This window comes from Equus asinus, chromosome 3 (assembly GCF_041296235.1).
Source record: "Equus asinus isolate D_3611 breed Donkey chromosome 3, EquAss-T2T_v2, whole genome shotgun sequence".
In the NCBI taxonomy this organism is placed as follows: Eukaryota; Metazoa; Chordata; class Mammalia; order Perissodactyla; family Equidae; genus Equus; species Equus asinus.
In genome coordinates, this window is record NC_091792.1 from 33,627,639 (window position 1) to 33,648,297 (window position 20,659).

General features: G+C 40.1%; 1 long non-coding RNA gene across 1 annotated transcript in view; it reads left to right on the top strand.

Moving 5' to 3' along the window:
* The first annotated feature begins 913 nt into the window (after positions 1-913).
* LOC139044780 (uncharacterized) overlaps positions 914-20,659 on the top strand; it is a 44,516-nt gene continuing 24,770 nt past the window's right edge. Inside the window, exon 1 of the long non-coding RNA XR_011501937.1 lies at positions 914-1,058. This is a non-coding gene — a long non-coding RNA (uncharacterized lncRNA). The remainder of the gene's footprint in view (positions 1,059-20,659) is intronic.

The following is a 20,659-nucleotide window of genomic DNA, read 5'->3' on the forward strand; positions in this document are numbered from 1 at the left end:
GGACATGGCACTGCTCATCAGGTGATGCTGTGGTGGCATCCTACGTCACACAACCAGAGGCACTCACAACTAGAACATACAACTATGTACTGGGGGGCTTTGGGAAGAAGAAGAACAAGAAGAAAAAAGATTGGCAACAGATGTTACCTCAGGTGCCAATATTTAATAAAAAAGAATTTTTCATAGTTCATTCCTTTTTTTTTTCTTTTTGAGTTTTTAAAGATTTTATTTTTCCTTTTTTCTCCCCAAAGCCCCCAGTACATAGTTGTATATTCTTCGTTGTGGGTCCTTCTAGTTGTGGCATGTGGGATGCTGCCTCAGCGTGGTTTGATGAGCAGTGCCATGTCCGCGGTCAGGACTCAAACCAACCAAACACTGGGCCGCCTGCAGCAGAGCGCACGAACTTAACTGCTCGGCCACAGGGCCAGCCCCCATAGTTCATTCCTTTTTGATGGGACTGATAAAGAAAGGAAAAACCTAGGTATTTTCTGAATAATGATTAAAAATATATTTTCTATTCATAATGTATATTCTTAAAGCAGCATTTCAAAATGTCTTAACTGGATAGGTTCAAGTGTTATAAATTAACATTGCCTCATGGTGAATTCAGTGAACTGACCCACGTGCCTAATCAATGAAATTCTCACAACTAGTTTAAGTGAATGCTTTAATAGTACTTGTTTCACAATAGAGTTTTGGTTTAATGGAGCAACTGAAGAAACTTAGTAAAGGTCAAGGATATTCACATTTTCTATGGCCCAGAATGAATCTGAGCTCAAAATTTTCCAGATACAGTAGTCTCCCCTTATCTGACGATTTGCTTTCTGAGGTTTCAGTTACCCATGGTCGACTGAGTTCTGAAAATATTAAATGGAAAATTCCAGAAATAGCAATTCAGAAGTTTTCAGTTGTGTGCCATTCTGAGTAGTGTGATGAAATCTCGCCCCCTCCCACTCTGTCCTGCTGGGACACTAAGTCTCGATGCCTACGTCATTCGCCTCATTTCATCTCATCTTGTAGGCGTTGTGTCATCTCACATCATCACAAGAAGAAGAAGGGTGAGTACAGCACAATAAGATATTTTGAGAGAGAGAGACAATATTCACATAACTTTTATTACAGTATATTGTTATAATTATTCTATTTTATTATTAGTTATTCTTAATCTCTTACTGTGCCTAATTTAAAAATTAAACTTTATCATAAATATGTATGTCTATATGGCGGAAAAACACAGTATATATAGGGTTTGGTATAGTCTGCGGTTTCAGGCATCCTCTGAGGGTCTTGGAAGGTATCCCCCACAGATAAGGGGGGACTACTGTATCCAGGATGCCCACAAGGTGCAGCGGCGACACCACATACCGAGGAACAAGAAAGTGGAGGGGGGGAAATGTCTTTAAAGTTAAAAAAAAATCTTTTCTTGAGGACTTGCTTAGAATTCTGGGATTAGTCTGTCTTTGTGAATCAGTAATGAAATTCACATTAGACTCAGCTCTACTATAAAGGATTTCTTTACTTCATTTGCAATTTTTTAAGAGCTAATTTGCAACATCTGCCTAAGTAAACAGAACTTACTTGAAAAATAGAGAAGCAAAACCATGTGTCTGAAAAATTGCACACAAGTACTTGATAGATTAACTAAATCAAATCCAGATGGACATGTGCCTCTGTAGAGTCTCGGTAGTTTTCTTGCACACCACTTGACAAAGGCCACACTATTAAAGTCGAGTAGACTCTTCAAGGCCAAAGAATCCTTGTCTTTGAATATACAAGTAAGGAAATAATAGATGGTTTCCATTGCATTGGTTGAAGAACTCGTGGAGGCATTTTCTCTGAGTACCATGGCTCGGAGGTTCCTCGGAAGAATCTGGCCACTGTACCCCAGCTTCTGACTGACTTAGAATATTTTTACTATAGAAAGGTCTAAATTGTTCATTTGTGAGTAGTTTTTCTTAGTGATTTCATGCAAGTATCAAACATTTGAGACCTTTTCAGATCCTGAAATCCATTACCCATCCACTATGACTTGATAGTTAATCTTTAAGGAATATGTTCGTTAATAAGGAATATGATTGTTAATCTTTAAGGAATATGTATTTATAGCCATAAATATTGTTATAGAGTAGATATGTATATTCTGTTCAATAAATCAGGAGGGAAAGCAAATCTGGGGAACCAAGATGAGAATGATTTCTTCATAACATATTCTAGAGGGTATCCTTCAAGGTGATTTAATAGTTCAATCCAAAGGGCTCTTGATAGTGGCTAATTAAGACTGAGCAGATAGCGCAGTTCACTTATCTCTGTCTTAGTGTGCTCTATTGTAGTTATTCAATGATGAAACAAGCTATTGGAGGCAATTGTGATCTATTCAGTAAATAGATTTGAATGCTTAAATCTGATGCTTCTTCTATATATGACAGGTGAAGCAAGTTGCCCAGATTGAAATGAAAATATCCAGAAAAGCATCTGGGAAATCACAAAACTGCTATTCTTCCTCTAGAGGAGACATGATATGTTACTATTTCTGTATTATTCTTTTTTTTTCTTTAAAGTGTGCTTTCTTCTGTAATTTAAAAGTTCCAATGAAGAAAAATAGATTAAATAAGTGTGTAATGACTGTAGCAGTTGCATTTTGATGGAATAGGTCAAGTTTTTCTAGATGATGGTTTATCTAGAAATTAGAATGATTTATTGACTATTCCAAACTCAAAATGCATATCACAGTAAAGTTTCTTGCTGTTACAAGGACCATACTAAGCATAGTCTCTTGATAAAAACTTTTTGATGATTGTTAGAAAATCTATTAAACCTTTAAAATTGAGTAAGCATAAAGCATTCTGCACTAAGACATTTTCTTGGCTTTCTTTTATAACTCCAAGAAAAAATCAAATTAGCTTCCACTTTGGCTAAATACTTCACCATTTGTGGTTGGAAGATGCCAAGCGTCATTTTAGTTATTTTCATTTATGGATTAAAAGATAAATTGACCCTCTGTGAATACACATATTGTACACAGTATGGTATTATTTCAATCTTTCAAGTTGACATGCTAACTAGGGGGACAAGAAGATGATCAAGACCCTGGGGATTGGTCTTGATTAGAGTCTTCACTCCCACTCTATCCAGCCCATTCACTCCTTCATTTAGCTATGCTGAGTTGACCCTGTGCATTGTGCATACCATATTGAATAGAAATTGTATGCTTAACATGTCTGTTTTCTTCACCAGAATATAAGCTCAGGATACGAACCATGTAGTAGCAGATACGGAGAGGTATGGCTCAGACTCCTTTCAAGAAAGGACTCACTGCAGTTAGCTCCTTCAAGATCAGCTCAGCATTGAAGTCAAGGTCACCCTTTTCTCAGGGCAGCTTCCAGGCAATGACTGAGCAAAGCAGGATGGCTGAGCTCATATTCTCCTAGGGCAGCCCCTAGCTTATGATCATATTAGGAGGTGGTAAAAGGGCCTGGCCATTCTCAGGACTCCTCTCACAGATAATCTTTGCTCTGGAGCTTGGACCTCCCATTGGGCTGGCAGAGATTTCTCATACCTGCACTGTGGTCTGATACTTATCCTCCTTAATCCTGTTTCTATCCTTTTGCTTTCACAAGTGTTCCTTCTCATAAACTTTTGCACTCCCCAATCAAGCTCACATCTGTTTTCTCAGGAATCCAATCTGTGACTGTTGATGCCAGAAGGGGTCCAAGAAAGCAGGCAGTAAGGTGGGGTGTAGGAGCTGGTTCGCTCACTCCCTGGCTGGTAATGAGGAACCAATTCCTGGTGGCAGTTGGTGTATAGACAGCCCCCAGAATAAGGTGGCATGCCAACTGGTAAAACTTTCACAGGTAATGTGATATGTCTGTAGGGGGAAAATGTAAAAGTCAATGGGATGACTCAGGCATTTGAAATGTGTGGGGGGGGGGATGAGAAATACAATGATAGTGGAATTGGGTGGTTGTTTCTAAAATACATTGAGACTGTACAGGTTAATAATGAAAAGCTGAGAGCAGTTATCAAATTGAAAACCAGGTGTAGAAGCCAGAGGATCTTTTTGGTAGCTTTCAAAGAAGCCCTCACCTCATGCAATGGGCTCGCAGAAAAAGCCGCAGATCAAGCCCAGGATTTGATTTTCGAACTGGCTAAACTTCAAAGAGAGTTGAAACTTTGACAAACGTAGTCATGAGTCTGGTTGGGAAAACCTGAATCCCTGATTCATGAGGTAAAGACACGTGGGGAAATGTCTCTATAAATTTTGACTCCCCATGCTATTCTGAATTTTATGAAAGTACAGAAGTGGCTTTCCCTCCTCATTAAGAGCCAGCACGCAACAGTGTTGACCGAGTGTTAGAAGGGTCTGCTGAAGGGGCAGCTGAAGTGCCAGCTCATAGGCAATACTCTGGCCATGATTCTCCTCCCTCACCCTTACCTTATCATTATAATTACATCACTTTATTTAGCTAAAATAATAACTTTTTGTTTTACATGTCGTGACTGTCAATATTGTTTTCTACAGAGCCAAGTAATGTAGTAGGATTATATATTTTCTTTCATAATCTATTATTTTTTCTGGAGTTGCTACTTAGCTCTTTTTATACACACACACACATACACACACCACAATGGTGAGTATACACTGTAATGCTTACCCCATTCTTTCCCCAGAGATCTGCAACCATTTACTTGAGTAACAGTTTACTGGGGAAAAGAGAATAGCTAGACATTGTGAGGTCTTGTTGGACATAGGGTCCAAGTTGACGCAAAGCATCATCATAGCCACCCTGTTAGAGAGAGGGTAACTGGGAGGAGGTCAGGCAATAAATGAAGTTCTGGCCAAAGTCTGGCTTATACTGAGGGCCCATAGATCCACTAGGTGGTCATTTCTCTGGTCTCCAAGTATATAATTGGGTCTGACATACTTGGCAACTTGAGTAACTCCACCTTGGATCCTTGGCCTCATTCCCCTTTGAGCAGGTGAAAGTGCCAAGAGCTAGTGGTCTGTCTGCATAGTAGTTCCACTGCTCCATTTTCAAACATTCAACCCATATCCCTGTTTCTCACCTTGCCCTCTGTATTACCAAGTGCCTCCAAGTCCTTTTGAACCTCAGAGCTTTGGCTCGTTTTTAATCAGGTGCCCCTTTTGTAGGCACTTTGTCACTAAGTCAGTCACCATTTTTTGATTTGAGTTATGTCTTCCAAAAACTTGTTTAACTCTCTCATCTGCAATATCTCCTCTTGTGATCTGTTTTATTTATGTTTGCTTTTAATTTCTGTAACTTTAAAATCTGCTTATTATCGTTTTATCAGAATCTTGAAGAGAAAATAAACTCCTAATCTGCAATATTTAACTAAGCATCCTGGCTTTTTCATATGTACAGCAATTACGTCTCTCAGCTTCATCAATTTAAATTTCTATTCTTATGTGTCATTTCAGCGAATTGTTCTTGGAAGCCACACCACTTAGAAGGCTGGGGTATTTGTAATTAAGAAATGATTTTTTTTTAAATTAAGAAATAAGGGAATACTGTTGTATGTGTTCTATATGCATCTTAATTTAAATTTAAATTTAATCTTTTTGGTGGTGAACATGATGTAATCTACACAGAATTCAAAATATATTATGATGTACATCCGAAAAGAAACAAATAAATGAAAAAAAAAACCCCAAATAAAATAAATTTAATTTTTTAACTTAATTTTTTTTTTTTTTGGTGAGGAAGATTGTCCTTGAGCTAACATCTGTGGCAATCTTCCTCTATTTTGTATGTGGCACGCCACCACACCATGGCTTGATGAGCACTGCATAGGTCCATGCCCTGTATCTGAACCCCCAAACTCTGGGCTGCCAAAGAGAATTTAACCACTACACCACCAGACTGGCCCCTAATTTAATTTTTTTTAATTAACAGAAAACAAAGTTGCAGAGTTAAGATATGGCTGGAATGTAAAGGTCTTTACATTTGAATCGAACCTTGAAAGATAAGTAATATGCAACAGCTAACATTTATTGAGCACTTACTATGTACCAGACACCGTGCTAAGTGCTGTACATCCACCATGAAAGAGGAATGAATGTTAGCTCCATTTCCCAGTTGACTTTTACAGAGACTGAAGCTCAGAGAGATTATGTAACTTGTCCAAAACTACACAGCTAATAAATGATGGGGGTGTACTTGAAGGCAAATGCTCTGTCTCCAAAGCCAGTGATCTTAACGATCACACTCTGCTGCGTTTTAGGAAGGAAGCTAGATGTCCCAGAGTTTGGGAAGCTCCACTGTGTTCTGCCATAATCGCTCATGACGTGTCATTGGGAGCAATTATTTGTATACTAGTCTTCCTCCTCCACTAGACTTGTGAGCTCCTTGAGGGTATACACATATATGTCTCAATATTTTTTGTTCATGCTAGTGCAATACCCACCACTGAATAAGTGTTTATAAACATGTGTCATAAATGGATAATGGCTACTGATTTCAAACATTAAGAAGAGCCGTGTGAAGCAAAATATAGTTTTATGGGGACGGAAAAGAAAAAGACTTCTTAACTTCATTTTAGCACTATGGGAAAGGGAACAGGAGAATTTCACTCTGAACTTGTGGTGAAATTTATTCTTAACTTATGGTATTCTTAACTGGTACCTTTAAAAAGATCATCAAAGTCTGGCTTAGTATCAAGAGAGTCTTGCTATAACTAGCCGTGAACTATGACCAAAAAGGACAGCTCTATATTTAAAAACTGTGGTGGTTGATGGGATGGGCAAAGGAGGAGGAAATGGAAGGAAGTGAAGTTTACAGTTCTGTAAATTACAGCTTCTGGCAGGACCATGGTACCTCACCAATGGCAACCAGAGGGCGAGTCAGCCAAAGGACGGTTGCTCACATTCATATAATTAGGATTGTATTTTTGGTGTAATAAAAAGCCTTACATTTTGGCTTATGTTCCCTTATTAGCAGTTATGCCACGGGCAACTGCCAGGAGAGCCACCAGCATGGGACTCCAGTGACCCAAATCTAAAGATGAGGAAAATACAAACAAAAAACATAACTCAAGACCGAAAGCTTCTGAGGAGAGAGAAACCCGGACCCAAACATTGAGATACAAGACCTTCGACCTTTACCTTTGCCATTCAGAATTATTTCTTTACCTGTCAGTAGCAGAGCTTAGGGGAGGCACCAAGAAATCCTCTCCCACGCTTTGAACATTGGCCCACAACAACCTGTAGCATTGCCCTCTCCAGGAACTTTTAAAAGAAGAGTTAGTCATTTCCCAGGGACTGTGAAAACATATGGATTTTTCCAAGATGTCTGTTCCTGACCGACAAAACGAAAACTAAGTAACTGATCTTCATTAGCTTATTGACTAAAGGAAGCTTAGTAATATATATATGTTAGTATCTTTCGTTCAGGGCCATGGCTTAGTGGACTAACATATATACACCTCTCATTAGGGACCTTGGCCATGGATTGGTCAGTCTCTTGGAACTCTGGTAGCCTCTGCTGAGCAGCAGTTAGGCCTACAGAAACTCCTCTGTGAATTCCTTGAAAGTAGGGGCTATGGATTGCAACTGATGTAAGTCTATTTGGTCATACACAATTCTTAGGCTCTTTCTGGAAGGTAACAGTGGCCATTGAAGAAGTGGAGGTAGACAAGGGTTTGTTACTCCTCAACCTTGCTACTAGGTCATAATGAAAGCAAGTCTCAAACCAAATTCTGCCTCATATACGACATTTATTAGCCAAACATTGGTTAGCAAGCAGGTTCAAAACTGTTTCTGCAGTTCTGCAAGTTTAATGAAGTCCCAGCTTTTTGTTATCTTAGGTGCTCTGAAAATGACCTTGCCCACTTGGAGGCTGACTCAGCACTCCAGAGTCAGAAATCTTTTACTCCTGTGGTATTCATCAGGCCACAGAGCTCCTCATAACCAACAGCTAGACTCGAGACTATTAAGGGGTCAAATTTTGAGTTCCACCTTTAAGGTTAAAGGTTCAGTCTTTGTTTGCTTCATATAGCCTATTTGTGCAAGTGTGGAGAGAGTCCCAAATATTTGAAACCAATGCATGCATTGTGAATATTTTTAATTTCACCAGTCGTGTCCAATATCTAACATTTAAAATTCATCATGCCGATCAACACCGTTAAAAACCAGAGATTTGTTTGTTTCTGACATTCAGTATGCTGATGAGCAGGGTCAAGATTGTTGATCTTGAGATACAGAAAACAGAAGGAATGGCAGTTACTCCCTCTGGAATGGGGGCTGAACATCCCTGACCTTATACATTGTTAATATGCTATAGTTTAACCTATGTATATTTTAAAATATGTTAGAGACTATTTTAATACTGTCTTGTTCACGAAGCACCTGGCCTAGAGAAACCATTCAAAGTTTGCTGAATTAGATAGGATAGTTAATGAACTTGTGCATTGGAATATGGTTGTATCAACTGGGTTACTTATTCATGAGCAGTTAGGGTGTTAAGAGTTGATTATGGAAACTCATGGGGTTTATTTTTATTTTCCAGTTCTCTTGGGGCACTCTGGAGAAAACCCTTGCTTGGCTAGAGGCCACTGGTGGGAACTTGACAAAATTTTTCATGATTCCATTGAGGAGGCCACTTGAGGCCATTCATTAGCAGACTTTGTGAACAATTACTTTGAAGTGATGGTTTAAATTGTGTTGTGGTGAGAATTGCTCATATCTTTGTAGGTAATATGTTTAATAATTTATAAAAAGAGTGAGACTTTTTTCTGATGGGGCGGTATCCATACACCCCTGAGAAACAGACCAAGCCATCCCTTCTTTGCTGTCTTCCTCTGAGTTGCTTTGGGAGTCCAGAGGTGGGAGCTGTAAAGCTAATGATGGTCCGGCTGCACTTTGGACTACTGCACATGCCTTTTTCTGAACAATGCTGGGTGAAAGAGCTAAGGAAGAGGCATTCCAAACCTCCCACTACAAACTTAAGCTGATCCGTAGAAGTTACACAGAGATATCTCTCAGCAATGACAAAGAAGTGAAGCTTCTCAGTTTTGTCCGAAGTTTGATAGTTTTTCTGGGAGCATTCGCCATTGGTTTTCAAAGGCAGCGAATCCACGTATTATGGGATCTGGTCTTAGTTGTGCTGAATCTAAAGCCTGGGATGCCTATTGTGGCACAGATCCCACTCAGAGCACCCCTCTTCCTCTGGGAAAAGCTTCCTACCTTTGAGGTTGCTCCTGGCCATGAAGCGCTGTGGCTAGGATGTGTTTTTTCCTCAGCAGAGGTGTATTTCTCCTTTTTCCACCCCTGTCAGTGTCGTCCCATGTTGTAGGGTCTCTTCTTATCCAGTTTCCAGATCTTTCTCAGAAGAAATTGTTTCACATGTAGTTGTAGATTTGTTGTGTCCATGGGAAGAGGTGAGTTCAGGGTCCTCCTATGTCGCCGTCTTCCCAGAACGAAGCTCCTCGGTTTTCATTTCTGGCTCTTAAGACCTAGCATATAGGTCAGAGAAATGGAAGAGGATAAAGTCAATTAGGTATTACTTTAAACTATCTTCATTAAAATTACTTTAACAAAATTCACAAAGTCATAACCTTTTGTAGTCACATCTTATTTCTGAACTCCCTTTAGGTTGAAAACCTCACTCTTAGATTGGACGGTAATGTCTCTTTAATTAAACAAGCTGTTTATGATAAGCATCAATTCCACTTGCCTCCTCCCCACCCTGGAACACATTTTTCTTCCCACACTCCTGTCCCTGGAGAAAAATTTGTGACTGCACCTGTGCTGATGTGTATCAGATGCTTCCAACTAACAAACGTTTGGTTTACCAGCTTGGAAAGTACCCTTGTCTTTTGCCCCCTTGCTGAAGAGAAAACATGCACTCGAGCTTTGATTTCTTGCAATCTGTGGCTTACTGGAATAACATGTGTTTGCTCAATGTCTTTGTTTTGCCAACAAAACACCCACAATCTCAATGATATTTTCAACCCCTTGTATCGTATCCTGATGTCTATTTATATTGACATCTAGACACTTTAGTTTCACCGCTGGCACAGAAATGACATTTTTTGCCTAATTATTACTGTGATCATGCAGTGCAACCCCTTTCCAGACAAAACCCCTCACTGCCAGCCACAGCGCAAAAATTTCCTTTATGGAAGTTTTTCCTGATCATTGTCTTTGGCTTCTAAGAAACCATCCATTTAATATTGTGTGATTTTGGGAGCTTTTCAAGAGCAGGAGTCCACCCGTTCCTCTATAAAGCTAAATGTTCATACTAGCCATTGGAAGATGTGTTAATTCATGGGATCAACACACTTGACATATACTCTTGGCCCTGCTATTGTTGATTTATTGTGGGATCATATACATGACTGTAGAATAAAAGAAGCTCTAGAGGGATTTCTAAAATATTTATTTGCCTCTGCTGTTAGGTGGGAGCTTAGGATATGAGTGGAGGACACAAGCACGCAATGATATAGTAGAATAAAACCCCCATGAACACACCCCAGGATAATGTAAGTTTGCATATAATCTAATTAGCTCCTATCCTCTGTGCAGTCTCAGCTTCCAAATGCAAGTAGGTTAATGTTCCTGTGTTCTGGGAAATGGTTGAGACTTTGAAAGGGAGCATGAAGTTTGATGGGGAAACAGTAGGCAACCCTGAACAGGAAGCAGGAAACCAGAGTGTAGGTCTACAGTATTCCATTGGTTCAGTCTTTCAGGTTGGGTTGACAGAACAGCTTTCGTCAGAGCAGGAGAATCCTAGAGTCACTCTCACTGTCCTGGAAGTCCCAGTCAATGTGAGATCCAGAATCATCCCCATTGACATTTGGCTAGAAGGGGGATGGAGGCAGGAAGAACTCCCACCAAGAGGCTCCAAAATGCAGCAGGGTTCTGGATGGATTTGGATCACACGGAGAGTTCCCTAGGATAACTCCTGCCTGGCAGGCTAAGTAATTGTATTAATCGCGTGGCAATACAACTCCATGTGTTATACAGTCTATAGTAAGTCTTTGTGGACCCCACTTGTCATATTATGTTGGGATTCTACCATAGCTCCCTACTTGCTTTTAAAATGTGATTCTAGTTTCCTTAGCATCGTGGAACTTAGATAAGGGTATCATGACATTAGCTCTTCAGTTCATGTATCTTTTCCCCACTCCTGAAATATTTCTATCAAATACGGTTACAATCACCATCTTCAAGAAGCTTTGCAAAGCAAAGGAAAACTACATTTCAGATTTTGGCAGTGGGGTATATATTGACATCATGTGTGTATGTGTGTGTGTGCATTCATATATTTAAACATGCTTGCATTTTTGCTGATTGAAGGCAAAAGCATATGCGCATTTAGCTTTGCACTTAATGTACAGAACTGAGAAGCTATCACACAGGAGGCAAGTGAGAAGTAAACCAACAAAGCATTGGGGCATCTGTTGTGGGTACCTTATCAAACTGATGCACTTTTGCAATTAAATTTGAGCATTTTAATTTTTTCTCCAGTTTTCAAAGACAGAAGTTGGCAGCTGTTTCAGTGTACAATGAGTTTAGGGCAGAAAATGCAGTGAAGTGATCATTATTGTTTGAGGAAGAATCGCTTAAGGGGTCTCCTCACCTACGTAAGTTTGGTGTGAAGAGACTCCATTGTCTTGGTGGGCAGTATCACGTTGAAAAGATGTCCCTTGTTCTGGGAAGTGTCACTTAAGAGGCCTTCCTGAGTCACTTAAGTGCAGGGTAAGCTGGCAATTATTCTGGGAGAGGAGTGTAACCAGAACTTTGAAGTTTTAAGTGTCTTAAAAAGGTTGTGAGGTCATCATTGCAGAAAAAGATGGGAACTTCCTTGGCCAAGCACTCCTGAGGCCATGTTGCATTCTGAGAAGTGACTCTAAATAGGAACTGAGAGAGTTTGGTTACTAAGAGATCTTTGGGATCAGGAATCTTAGGGCGTGGGGTCCTGTAATGGGACAAGATGTTGGGGGATGGCCCTTCTCCATAAAGAACTACTGTGGAAGGCCTTGACTTTGAACCAGGAGTAGTGGCAGGAGTCGAGGATAGTGTCTCCTCCACTGAGCTCTAGCACTGCCCTGGAGATGGCTTCTAGGATGTGGGCATCTCTTCATCTTTTTGTTGTTGTCCCAGAGAGCTCAGCACAAGTGTTCTGAGACTCCTCTCCCCCCAGGCCTCCCAGCCTCTAACATACTGCTTCTCTGGAGCCAGAACTTGGGAAAACTCAGCTCTATGAAACCACAGAGAAGTAAAAAGGCTTTAAGCTGGCAGGTCCCAGCCAGTTTGATGGAAAGGCCCTCCACTGTGAGTAACACTGACCCATAGGGCTGAGGCCTTCAGGCCCCTTGGCTACTAGTAGAATCAAGTTCTTCCCCAGCTCTCCCTTTTGCCTGTGATTCTCTGAGATGAGCCTCCACTCAGCAGTCAAGGCCCCTGTACCACAGACCCTGGTATCACTCCAACTGGACCCTCCTCAAGTCGCTCCTGTACACCGTAGGACCTTTGAATGCCTAATGAAGAGTTTATTAGAAGAAGAAAGATGAACCTCTGGACTTGCAGTTACTGTCACGAGGAAGCTCAGGGATTACACTCTGAGAATAGACTAGGACAAGTTGATGGTACTCTGTACTGGGCTGAGGGTCACCCCAATTCCACATAGGGAGCACAAGTAACATGAAGAGAAAGGTCATGGTTCTATGCTATTAAATAGAAAGAGCAAGAGACTAGAATGTGTTGAGGAACACACAAGCACGCACATACACAAATACACACATAGTATACGTATATATACTACTGCTGGTCACATAAATCTTAGGAAAGTAAGCAGTAAATACCCAAATGAAATTAAGATTGGAATAAAGAAAAGGCCAAAGAAGGAAGCAGACACAGAGCAGGGTAAAACAGCTAAAAGTTCAAGCCCGTACAAGAGATCTATGTCCATGGCTGAAAGAGACACTTTCTCACTGGCCAAGTCTTCAGGGTTTCCCTGAGTCATACTGGCTTTGTCATTAGAAGAGGTCAGTTTAAGTTAAGGTAATGGAAAGTCTGTGACCTTGTTTTAACATTAGAGAATCAACCTCTGCTCAGAAAACGGTGATTCCTTTCTCCATGATTCATTACCTTGAAGCCTCTGGTTTCCTGGAATTCTTTAAAAATTCCAATTCTCTCAGCAGTAACTATTAAACACCACAATTTTGGATAATGTCTCGCTTGCAGAGGATGGAATAAATCCTCTCACTACTAAAGTGAAGCTGTTTGCCTTTTATTGCCTCCTGCCCCAAATAACAGTGACCCAGGTTATTTCTGAATTGCATAAAAATGTAATAATAATTTTATTTTATCTATTTTTTTACAAAGTTTTATATATTATTGTTGTTCTAGCTCCATTCCTTTAATAACTGTGTACTGAATACTGACTATTCTAGGAGCCACCACTGATTGTCACTGAACAAGTCGCTTTACAGCTCTGTCTGATCCTCACTACAACATGGAACCCTCACAACAACATAGATTATTCTTCTAAGTTGCCCAAAGTCAGACAGCTAATAAAAGGCAAAGCACTTGCTGATTATCTGATTGCACAGCACTTTCTGCTAGACCAGAGCAAATCTTGGAAACTTTCTTTTCCTTTTGTTCTCTTAATCTGTCAGAAATTTTCATTATGACTCTATATTGGTTCTCACTGCTGGCCAATATCTAATTTCCTTCTGTTTATTTCATAATCAGAGAAACTCTGACACCCAAGTACTTCAGCATTTCTTTTACTACACGAAAGTTTCAGGGAAAGCAAACTCAACGTTTGGTGAGAGAACATCGACTAGAGAATGGAGAAGAATCAACAAGGGGGTTTGGGAAACTAAGAACCTTTGCAATCAGATCTTCCTAGCGAATATTCACTACTACCTTTGAAATAAATTCAAATAGAGTTTAGTACTAGAATAACAGTTCTATCACCAAATGCCATTCCAGAACATATTTTGAAGTCAAATGTCCATAATTTTAAACATGCCATTTAAGGTCATCCATAGATCTGCTCCATTTAGTGCAAAAGTCAAGACTTGACTATAAATAGGTGAATGTAAACAGCTCCTTGTAAAGACAGGCAAGATGGTGTTTTTGCTTTGCATTGTTTTCAAGTACTGGAAACTCACAATTCAGCAGATATATCTACAAATGGGTTGAATTCTTTGTGGAGGCAAGAAAAATACTTGGTTGGCCATAGAGTCATAACTATAGGAATGTGTCATGATATGAAATATAGCAGAATATGCTACCCCAAAATATGCCACATTGGCATAAGAATTATTTTGAGCTGAAGGCAATCAGGAAGAAGATACAAGAAAAGTTCTCTGCCCTCCTCCTATTTGCCTAAAAGCAGGACATAAATTTGTAAAGCATCCCCCTCTCCCCTCTCTACCAGGAAAGATAAAAGCTAATCACCAGGGAAACTTCTAGATTCTTATCAGCCCAGAGGGCACTTAGGAATCTACATAACTTTACTAACTAGTCCTTCTCTTCCATTCGTTCCCCCATATATTTACTTTTCCACAATTTGCCACCCTAGAAACAAAGTCTCATCACTTCTTTAAAAATGTATTGTTCTTTCCTTAAGACGGTTTATAAGCCCAGGTTCTAACCACCTCTTTCAGCTGCTCATTGCTAAGTGTTCCTGTGTGTAGGCACAGTGCACACGTTGATAAATTTCTGTTTGTTTTTCTCTTGTTAATATGCTTTTTGTCCATTGACTTTACAGGGCCCCAGGCAGAGAACCTGGGAGGTAATAGGGAAAAAGTTTTTTTCCTCCGCAACAGACCTGACTCTCGTCTGGCATGTGTGCAAAAGTAGAAAAAGGCTTTTGACCTCCTTTGGCCGTGTTTGGGTTCCAAGACTTGAGCCTGCCTCTTCTTGGGAAATAGGTGCTCTGAAGTAAAAGCGGATTCAGTAAATTATTGATAGTTGTTGGGTCCAGAAGAATATTCTTCCCAGAGTACATGGTTATCAGCCTTCTTCCAGATTCAAGATGGATAACTTGGCAGGACATTCATATACTAACTTAAAATATTCATCATGATATTCATGTTTACACCAAGCAAAAACAAGGAAGACTTTCTTGCCCTGTGTTATCTATAAAATAATCAGACCTTTGGGATGTAAGACCCCACTTATTTTGGATTCCATCTTCCATTCAAGTTATATTTGGGTAGTATTTTATGTATATCTGACATAGACATTATTCTTCCCATTATTATCCTAATTTACAACTATGTAGATCTAAGAGAACCAAACCAAAGAGGAGCAGTTAGTGACCTTTAGTGCACTTTGGCTGGGAACCATATAAACTCATGGTGGGTGAACTCATCCAAACCTGACAAAAACTGCATTTTGTTTGTGTTTGCATTTCTAGCATTTATCACAGGATCTAGAATATAGTATTCATTCACCAGTGTTGTTAAATACTAAAATATCGATAGCAGCAGTGGCAAGGATGCCTCCCTTCTCTCAGACAGGCTCGCTTGCTAACATCTGCACATCGGGCCATGCAGGCAAACATGGACCTCATCTGCAGGATTATCCTGAGAGCTTCTCCTGGTTGCTGTGGGCATATCTGGACTTGCTCAGCAAAACCTAAATTCTCCGCTGTAGATTCTGCTCAAATTTCCCCTCTTTTGCCCTCTCCACCCTTTTCTTTTATTGGTTGAAATTTTGAGAATAAGACTATTTCCTGTGTGAAGGAGTTTGACTTCGCCCTTGAGTTTTGTCTGGGTGCTGGGTGACGGGGAGGGCCATTCAGGCTTTGGACCTATGACAATAGGGGTCGTCTCCCCTCCTTGTCTAAGAAATTCTCTTTCTGTGGAGAGTCAGAGTGTAGTCTTCACCACTTCTTTGAGATTAAATCAGAGGAAGAAGAGAGAGATTCAGGTGTCCATTTTTCTGTCTTTCTGCCAAAGATAAGTCATTAGATACTTCTTAATGCATAATTGACGCATGGTCACCATAGAATCAAGTAAAGAGGGTCTTCCATTTATTCCCAAGGGCCATTCACTTTTGGCTTTTGATACAACGTCTCTGCTCTGGGGCTTGGTCCTTCACCTTGTTCAGTTCTTTGCTTAAATGCTGTCTACTCGGTGAGGCCCTCCTGGAACACACTGTTTAATGTCACCACCTCCTCTCCCAGGAATCCCTGTCCCCATTCTCTACTTTACTTTCCTCCGTAGCACCATCATCATCTAATCTGCTACAAACGTAATGTACTTACCTTCTTTATTGTTTCTCTCCCATGAGACAATATAAATTCCATGAAGGTGAATTTGGGGTCTCTTGTTCACTCCTGTAGTCACAGTGACATTTTAGTGCCTGGTCCAACACTATTTGTGGATGGAAGGAAAGAAGAAAGGCAGGCAGGAAGGAAGGCGGCAAAGTAGGGAGAGAGGAAGAGAGAAAGGAGGGAGGGAGGAGGCAAGAAGTTCGGGGCAGGGAGCTGATAGCCTCAGAGAAGCACTAATGGAAGAGAGAATTGTTGTTTTGGCCTTCTCTGAAGGTTTGAGTCTCTGTTTACGAGAGATGTTGATAGACATGTGGATAAGAACCTAGGAGTTTTTAGGACAAATCAAGTTCCCAGACCTTAGAAACAGCTACAGAAACTACTATTTTACAAACATGCTCAAACACACTCTTAAATCGTTGCACGACATATATATTTGTGTGTTTGTTTCCTTTCTTATATATTTCTTCATGGAAAGGTCAGGAATGTGATATATATTTATGCAAAGAGCTTTATTTGCTAGAACATGTTGTTGATGAGGTTATGACTACAGGTTCAATCGTCAGATAGGCCAATTATACTGATCTTGTCTAATTGCCCAGAGTGTACCGCTAAGTCCAGCTATTGCCTCAAAAGTGCTTTTAATTAATTATTTAGCACAATGGTGATGGGGCAAATGTGTGAGTGTGGCAATGGAGATGGATAGACGCCAATTCGTTACTGCTCCTGGAAAAGCAGCTCAAAATTCCTGATCCACTGCTGCCGGGTCCAGAGATCAGTAGATCTTCAGTCCAAAGGTTGGCACATAAGGCCCAACTTCCTTAACGGATTTAGAAATACAACTTACTTTTCAAAACAGCTTGCTGAGTGCAGAAGTCAATTCAGAACAAATGACAAAACCCTTTAACTCCTTTCAGATAAGGACAAAACTTCTGATTATCAGATCCTTCTCTTGTCATGTTTAGAGACAGGTAAGCGAGCTGATGAATGTAATAGCCCAGTGGGGTTAATTCCCACAGCCTCGTGCAGTGTTGGCTAAAAGCAACTTTGAGACACTTTTCTTATTAATGTTATTCACTTAGTTCATAAATTTTTTGATAATTTACTATTTGTAAGGTATAGAACTAGCTTTGCAAGATGCCAAAAATGAATCAGACACAGACATTGCCTTTAAAGAACTTATGAACCAATAGGAGAGATAAAGCAGTAATTAGATAACATCCTTTTGTTTTGCCACGTTTACTATGTGATCAAAAGCAATAAGAACGAATGTAAATGATTTTATCTTTGCTTTCTTGCTCAACATGTACAAAAATGCTACTAGCTCTTAGGGCAAAGAAAAACCAGGAGTATGCCCATGCAAACCATTGTAAGTTTCCCCAATCAAGTTCGAACACCCCTGTGCAACACCTTCAAAAGTCTAAAATCTTGCAGCAGCTGCTCTGCAGTTAAAGCTGTGAGGCTAATAAAAATCATCCAAGAAGCCAGAATTAGGCATGGCAAGGAAGAATCCCAGCACCTAGTCTTAATCTGAGTTTTCTTAATTTCAGATAATCTTTAACATAGCTGACGTGAAGAAGAGAAGTGGAGAGCTATGCCTGAATAAGCTGGGTCTCCTGCAGAATTTTTATCAATTTATCAATGGGAGAGCCAGGGGTAGGAGAGGTAAAAGGTGTGGTTGATTTTACACTTAAAAAGTCTCAGGAGGTACTCAGTTGTAAAGGGACATGGCTAAACAGGTAGAAACAGACTTCCCACTGGAGTTCTTCTGCAAGCATCGTGGAAGTATCTGTCCCCCTTATTTTAGACCAATGCTTCCTCCGGAATTATGGGACTGGGGGCTACAACTGCTTCCAAGCACTTACTGGCAATTTCAGAAATGGTGAGTGACAAAGATTGCATGAGTCAGGATAGCATCCACTCTGGTAGCTCTGGCGTCAACATACACGCATGCACACACACACACGCAATGTGGAGAGAGTTCCTCAAGTTCTGTAAAACTCATCAGGAGCCCCATACCCCCTTGAACCTGGTAGCTCTGGCTGCAGAGCCCCTGTAAGGTAGGAGTTGGAAGTTTTCAACTTAAACAGCCATTGGGGAACATCAGGAAGTTGGTGGCAGGTGCAGAAACCGCTCCCCATGAAAAGGCAGCTATCTCCTTTCTACCTTTCCATGTGGCTTTCACCTTCAGCCTTCTTGACCTTTTCTTGGCATGTGTTCTTCTGGGTCCAAATGATCAGGGTATGAAGACAATTATTTCTCTCAGCTCTTCTGGAAAAAATATTCCCTTCCATCATAACCCCTAACACTTGCTCTGGATGTTTTCACTGTAGCTAAATATGGTAAGAGCTTTTTGGCATTGTGGTAGTGCCTTTTGTTTAATTGAAATACTTACTGTTTGGCCTTTCAAATGACCTGAAATTCCTATCAAAAAATTGATATGAGTGTCTTAGAAGAAACAAATAAAGTGACCACAAATGTGATTGAGAAAAATAACTACTGACAGACATCTTGCCAGATGAGTCAGCTTGGCAGATTTTTCTGCCAAGTGTTTAGATTTTTCAGAAGATAATAATCTTTCTTTTTGCATGTATACGTATGTGTCTAATTATATGTAAGCCCTCCCAACTTATTTCCTCTTTAACCAAAGACACACACATCTAAATATTTTCAAGTTCTTGAAACTAGTTCACTTCAATGGAATTTATTGTCAAGAACTGGGGACACAAACAAGACTAAGATGTATTCATTCCTATTATTCATCCTTTGAAATTCGTGCCTGGTTCTCCTAGGTTCACTGAATAGCACCTAGTATTTCATACTTCCACGTGTCTGCTCCTGTGGTTTCCCTCTGCTAAGATTACCTTTCTTGCCCTGTGCACCTGCTGAGCATTTAACCCTGTTTGAAAGGGCTATACAGGCAGGAAACAGCCTTCCTCTCCTACCCCAGTGGTTGGCCATTTAGCCATCTAGCCTATACCATAGGCTGGCAAGTATGGCACAAGGGCACTGCCACTGCTGTCTTGTACACTTAGGAAAGCCCATTGTGAAAACTGCGCAACATAGAGGCACAACACCACTCCATGCCTCCACCCCTCCAGAACTTCAGTCTCGCTTGGCCAAATCCATTTCCCCTGCTCAAAGGAAAAAAGAAGCACTCTTGTCATTCCCCAATGGACATAATCCAGGCTACTTAAGGGGTATTTAATAAAAATATGTGTTAGTGCCACAAGGTCATCATCAGTTACTAACTTAGTTACTTTTGGGTGTTGGTATCTTATCCTATGCCTATTCCGGCCGAGACACTGGTTAGGAGTGGAGGGCCAAGTCCATTTGGCTGTAAAGCTGTCTAAGTAAAGATATGACCCTTGATAAGACATGACATTCCTAAGAAAAAATTAATGCATATTGTGTACTGCAGATATGTGAAATACAAACATTAGGTGTTATATTGTGGTAAAAAACACATAAAATTTACCATCTTAACCATTTTTAAGTGCACAGTTTAATGGTATTAGGTGTATTCACATTGTTGTGCAACCAATGTCCAGAACTTTTTCATCCTGTAAAACTGAAACTCTACACCCATTAAATAACAACTCCCTTTTTCTGCCTCCCCAAGCCCCTGGCAACCACCATTCTACTTTCTGTTTCTATGTATTTGACTACTCTAGATATCTCATAAGGTAGAATCATACGGTCTTTTTATAACTGGCTTATTCCACTTGGCATAACGTCCTCAAGGTTCATCCATGTTGTAGCATATGTCAAAATTTCCTTCCTTTTTAAGGCTGAATAATGTTCCATTGTATGTATATACCTCATTTTGTTTATCCATTCATCTGTCATTGGACACTTGTGTTGCTTCACCTCTTAGCTATTGTGAATAGTGCTGTTATGAACATGGGTGTGCAAATATCTCTTCAAGATCCTGTTTTCAATAGCTGTGGGTATATATACACACATATATATATGCATATACTCAGAAATGGAATTGCTGGATCATATGGTAATTATATTTTTAGTTTTTTGAGGAACCACTCTACTGTTTTCCATAGCAGCTATATCATTTTACATTCCCACCAAGAGTGCACAAGAATTCCAGTTTCTCCACACCTCACCAACACTTGACATTTTCTGTTTTTTTGATAGTGGCCATCCTAATGGGTGTAAGGTGATGTATCATTGTGGCTTTGATTTGCATTTCCTTAATGATTAGTGATGATGAGCATCTTCTCATATGCTTGTTGGCCATTTGTATATCATCTTTGGAGAAAGGTCTATCCAAGTCTTTTGGCTGTTTTTCAATTGGTTTACTTGTTTTTTTGGTGTTGTTGAGTTTTAGGAATTCTTCTTATATTCTGGATGTTAACCCCTTATTAGATACATGACTTGCAAATATTTTCTCC